General features: G+C 40.9%; 1 long non-coding RNA gene across 1 annotated transcript; it reads left to right on the top strand.

Moving 5' to 3' along the window:
• The first annotated feature begins 698 nt into the window (after positions 1–698).
• Positions 699–5,858, top strand: LOC148106572 (uncharacterized). The gene is made up of 3 exons (XR_015723696.1): positions 699–874; positions 3,524–3,652; positions 4,962–5,858. It is a non-coding gene; the product is annotated as an uncharacterized LOC148106572 (long non-coding RNA).
• The last annotated feature ends 123 nt before the right edge of the window (positions 5,859–5,981 follow it).

The raw sequence follows: 5,981 nt of genomic DNA, 5'->3' as shown, positions 1-5,981 counted from the left end.
GAAATGAAGACAAAATACCACCAGGGAGGGACTGCAAAACCCTGACCTCTTATCCAGGCTCAGAAGCTAACTCATTGAGTAACTCCAGTCACCTCTGTAGGCCTCGGTCTCTTCAGATATGAAAGAGACAGAATGATGAGACCAAGGCTCCCTCCAGCTCTGTGATTCTAGAATAGGCCCATGTCACAAAGGGAGAAAAGCATCCCATAGCAACCAGGTATAGGGCTACTGGGCAGGTGAGAATGAGGATGCTGGGCTAGTAAGGGCAGGCGTGAGTAGCCTGCACAGGAGCTGGCCCGAACCTTTGGGTGAGGCTGTCCTCTTCCTAGAGAGCAGACTCCGCTGGAATTGGAGCACCGTGAGGTCTAAGAGTTTGATATTTTGGTCCTGGCACCCCTTCTCTCCCAGGGGCTGTCTCACCAGGGTGAGTGAAGCCTGAAAGAAGGAAGACAGGAAGCTAGGAATTTAGCTCCAGGCAAGTAAGTCTGCAGGGGGGCGGGGGTGTCTCAGACTGTCTGGGAAACCCCTGAAGAAAAGAGGTGTGTGTAGCCCCCACCTACCCACCCACCTCCTGAGGGCCCTGGGCCACCTGCAGTTACAGGAGTGATTGGTGGGGATGAGGAGAGGGCGCCCTGCAAAGGGGCTTCAGCCTGATTGTTTCTGCTCTTTAGCATTTCTAGAATAGAGAGTGGGTGGGAACCGACTCAAGTAAAGTCCCAGAGACTCTAACACTGACGCACAGGAAAGCCTCAAGTGGGAGGAGAAATGCAAATCCCCTACTGACAATGGCGTCAGCGGCTTTGTCCTGGGGACTGTGAAGGGCGATTCTGACTTTGGACTTGACACCGCCTGGGACCTGGGCTGAGAGAGCCAGGTAAGTAGGCAGACCACACCTTCGTGTTGCTTCTCCGGAGGAGCACGGGCCAGGAAGTGCTTATGCAGGATGCTGCCGAGGCTGTGCTGTTCACTTGGTGTTGTGATAGTTGCTTCACTTTAGCTCACATGAGGATGGGTAATTCTAAATAGCGTCCGACTCCATGATCCAAAGATGCGCGCGCTCGGTGCTCAGCCCCCAAATCTGCACGGTGGGAGGGACACTTGTGGCTGATGCGGAGGTGTGTCCTCGGGAAGTGCTGAAAGTGAGCCCCTCTTCACTTTCCTTCCAGCGTCTCTGAGCTACAATGTCTGACATGAGATTGAGTACCTGGGTTTCAGAGAAAAGCCCAGAGCTAGGGTAGCCAGTGGCTGTGGCTTTGATGGGAGGGAGTGATATTTTAGGGTATGTCATCTCCTTTGCAAGCTGTGTGTCACAGAGCCAGTGCAGCACTATTAGCTCCCAGACAGTGTGACAAAATGCCCCTTTATCTAGGGCCAGACATTCAAAGCGAATAGACAGGCACTCAATTTTCAAAAGAAATGTTCTATAGTTTTCTTGTGATGGGAGAAGTAGCACTTGAGAGTGAAAGCAAAGAAGGGAGCTAAGGATGACTAAAGGCATTTCTAGAGGCTTCAACAAAGAAGAGGGTCCTTGGACTATATATCTTATCCTTCCCGTCTTCAGCCTTAAGTTCAGCTCTCTAGAAGGTAGACCCGGGTCCTAGAAGTAATTTTGCTAACTTTGGGACAGGTTCAGTCCAGTTAATTCTTAGAAAACAGATTTTCATCCAAATCATAGCAAGGATTTAAGAAAAGTAGCCATGACAATTGTAATGCATTTTCAGCTCATGTTCTCTCACTGTTATCTAGAATAAGTTGACAGGAATATAGCAGGACAATGTCATTATAGCATGGGAACAAATGTTCCAATTTTGTGAGATTTATATATCTATGCAGCGTCTGCAAAGACAACTGTGTCTGGTTGCAGGAGACCTCAGATCGGTCCTTAGGAGCTATGCATCTTGGGTAGGAGTCATTTTGCTTACTTGTCCCTCAGATTTTTTTCCATTTTTATAGTTGGAGTAAAACTTACTCTCCACCTGCCCTGTTCACAGCCACATCAGAATTGCCATTCATTTAACAACACTTACTGAGACACCACAATATGCCTAGAATGGTGCATGTAAAGGTCTTCAAGATATAAAGTGATATGAAAATAAAACATTATTTCTTTTCCTGGTTCCTTTCTTTTAGCAAAACATTCCTCTATAGATTTAGATCAGGGAAAAGGTGCCCCAGAATGGTTCCATTTGAAACCTAAGAAATATGTATATGAAATATATGAAATCTGTTACCACGACCTGCTGTAGGCAAAAGGGAATCTTAACTTACCTACAAGATAGGCCGAAATATTATGGTGATTAATCATGTAAAAGTTTTGTTCCTTGATCTAAAATTGCTGATAAAACTATCAGAACTTTGACTTTGGAAAAAGTAAAATACTATAACTTCAAGATGTCGTATTAATCTCCCTGAGTTAGGAAATGTTTAAAGCTTCTAAATTGGTGAGAGTAGGATAACGTGGGGGAAACACATACTTTTGTTTTGTGAGAGGCTGCCAAATACATACCTAGTGTGGCTTCTTCTTCAATTAACCTGAGGGTTTAACTGCCGTCAGTTGCACACCAGAGATTAATGAAAAGTCGACTTTAAAAGCTCTGCCCAGTCATAGTGGATCATCGTACAGAGAAATATAAATATGTACTGATTCAGAGATATTTTGAACTGAAAGAACTAGAGCCCACAAAAATGTGTACTTGAAACTCTTCATAAAGCTAGGACCCACTTTGACTAAAGGTCTAGGAACATAAGTTTGACTCTGGAAGCCAGACAAATCTGAAATAAAGAAGAAAGGATTGGGTAGTTTGACATACGAGAAACTTTTATTGGGTGCCCCTCATATAGAAAGTCTAAAGAGGGTCTGAGAAGGTACAGTTGAGTATGTTTGCCTTCAGGTTGCTTAAAGTCAAGAATGCAGAGAGAGCAAGGGATAGGAAAGGAGTTTGTTGAGAACACAGATTTGTGTGACAGATTGGAGGTGTTGAGGGGGAGTGAAAGCTTTCTGGAGAAAGTTCTGGAGTTCCGGTTAGAGCAAAGCAGAACATGGTTTGGGGATAGAGAACTTTTTTTCCTTTATTAGGGATGACTTAGGAAAAAGCTGAGAAGGCTTTATCTTTGGATTGAAAGCATTTTCTCTTTACTGTCTTCTTATAAAAGGTGACTATAAAAGAAAAATTTTTTCAGTTACTTAACTAGTGGACAACACTGTCTTGGTTTGAAACCTAAGGGACGGGCACCTGGGTGGCTCAGTCAGTGAAGCATCTGCCTTCTGCTCAGGTCATGATCCCAGGGTCCTGAGATCTAGCCCCACATCAGGCTCCCTGCTCAGCATGGAGTCTGCTTCTCCCTCTCCCTCTGCCCCTCCCCCTGCTTGTGCTTGCTCATGCTCTCTCTTTTTCTCTCTCTTTCACTTGCTTACTCTCTCTCAAATAAGTAAAATCTTAAAAAAAAGAACCTAAGGGAGAAAAATGTACACTACAGTTATTAACATTATTTTTAAACTCTAATTTTACCTCTTCATTTATAGCATGTCTCAGTGGAATCAAGTTCAACAATTAGAAATCAAATTTTTGGAGCAAGTGGATCAATTCTACGATGACAACTTTCCTATGGAGATTCGACATCTGTTGGCTCAGTGGATTGAAAATCAAGACTGGTATGATCAAACATTATTGTATTTTCCCTAGAGGTTGATGTACAAATGCTTTATGCTCTATCCTTGTGCATTTATTCTGTGATCTGCTTTTGACTGGGTAGATGCCTTCTTTCAGATAAAGAATTTTCTTCAAGGATTTGGAAAGCTTCCCCAAAGGAAGAGAATCATTGTCCTTTCTGGTTTCATCTGTTGTAGATGAAAACTCAGTGCTTCTAGTGCTTTGGTTTTTTTGTAAGCCCAAATCCCAGTAATTTCTGAATATTAAAAAGCCAAGAAGTAAACCCATTGTTTATCTCAATTTTCAATTTACAGATGCAATGTAAATAATTATTTTTTCTTATGTTTTACAATCATTCTTTAAAGATCTGTTTGTCATGTACAATAATTTTTTTTGCTTTGAATAGTCCTCTTTTTTTATTGTGATAAAATATACATAACATAACATTTACCATTTTAACCATTTGTAGGCATACGGTTTAATGGCATCAAGTGCATTTACATTGCTGCGCACTGTCCATCTCAAGAACTTTTTCATCTTCCCAAACTGAAACTCTGTCCTCATTAACCAATAGCTCTTCAGTTTCTGTACCCCAGTCCTGGCTGCCACCACTCTATTTTCTGTCTCTCTGAATATGACTACTCTAGGTATTCATGTAAATGTAATCACACAATATTTGTGCTTTTATGGCTGATGTATTTCACTTAGCATATTTTTTCAAGGTTCATTCACGTAGGATGTATCAGAATTTCCTTCTCTTTAAGGCTGAATGATATTCTATGGTAGATGTGTACCACATTTTGTTTATTCATCTGCCAATTAACTTTGGAATTTTTTCTATCTTTTGGCTATTGTGAATAAAGCTATTATGAACATTGATGTACAAATATCTGTTCAAGTCCTGCTTTCGGTTCTTTCGAGTATCTACCCAGAAGTGGAATTGCTGTGTGTGATTCTCTGCTTACATTTTTAAAAATCTCCATCCTGTTTTCCACAGTGGCTGTACCATTTTCCATTCCCACCAGCAATGCACAAGGGTCCCAGTCTTTCCACACTCTCACCAACTCTTGTTATTTGGGGTTTTCAGTAATAGCCATCCTAATAGGTACGAAGTGGTATCTCATGTTTTGATTTGCATTTCCCTAACAATTAGTGTTGTTGAGTCTACTTTGATGTATACAATTTAATTTGTAAAAGCCTTTAAATGCTTGTCACTGTGGAATAGGTTGATCTCTTTTAAAATTAGTATGGTAAAAAGTAGATATTTTACTAAGTTGTTTCCTGCCGTTTAATAACACTTTCGTTTTTTAGGGAGGCGGCTTCCAACAATGAAACCATGGCAACAATTCTTTTTCAAAATTTGTTAATACAACTGGATGAACAATTAGGTCGTGTTTCCAAAGAGAAAAATCTGCTCTTGATACACAATCTAAAAAGAATTAGGAAAGTCCTTCAGGTGAGAATGCATTCTACTTTTTCAAAAATGTCTGGATTTATGCGTCTTAAATTCAGCTAAAAAATCAAATATGTACCCTTATATTATTTTCAATTTAGATTTAAGAGGGAAAATTTGAATTCTCTTATCATTTTAAATTTTATGCTCTGTTTTATTGTATTAATATTTGTTTTTCATGAAATTTTGAATCTGAAATACACTACAAGTGGGAGGGTGTATGTGATTTGTGTGTTCAAATTTGACAATGCTGGACCAAGGATTTCAAAGATAACAGGTTCATGGTTATCCACCAGTCCTCTCTTGCCTTTCTCTCTCATGTAACAGTTTAGTTAGTATAGTTCCCTTTTGTAGATAGAGGCATCGTGGTTGTTGTATCCTTCCAGATTTGATTCACATCTTACCTTCTCCCAAAGCGTTCCTTGGTACTCTCTAGCCCCTAGCCCTAGGTCCCGAGCCTCTAGCTCTCCAAAGGTTCGCCCAGGCAAAGCCCTTCCATCTGTGGTCTGTGTTTCACAACACGTGCAACACATCTGTATTGTGGCACTTAGTGTATACTACATCGGTGGAACTTCTATGTGTTTGTCTTCTTCCCCAAACTGTGGACTTTAGTATTCAGCTTTGAATTCCCAGCCACAAGACTGAATATATAATAGATGTGTAATAGTCATTGATTAAAGGGATGAATGAATGAATGGAGTGAAACAGGGATCTAACGAATTAAGGGCAGGCTAATATGAGTTAAACTCAGAGTTGCTGACATACATGACGAACTCTGAATGTGAACTGCTGTACTATTTCCTGAGTGTCTATACAGTGTATTAGACAACATGAAAAACGCATGTGCCATTTCTCAGTGAGGCAGTCTTAAAATCCCA

The sequence above is a fragment of the Ursus americanus genome, unplaced genomic scaffold (genome assembly GCF_024610735.1).
Source record: "Ursus americanus isolate L20-20 unplaced genomic scaffold, mUrsAme1.1.p SCAF_229, whole genome shotgun sequence".
Lineage (NCBI taxonomy): Eukaryota > Metazoa > Chordata > Mammalia > Carnivora > Ursidae > Ursus > Ursus americanus.
Note: the sequence above shows the minus strand (reverse complement) of the source record. Positions and strands in the feature narration are given on the sequence as shown.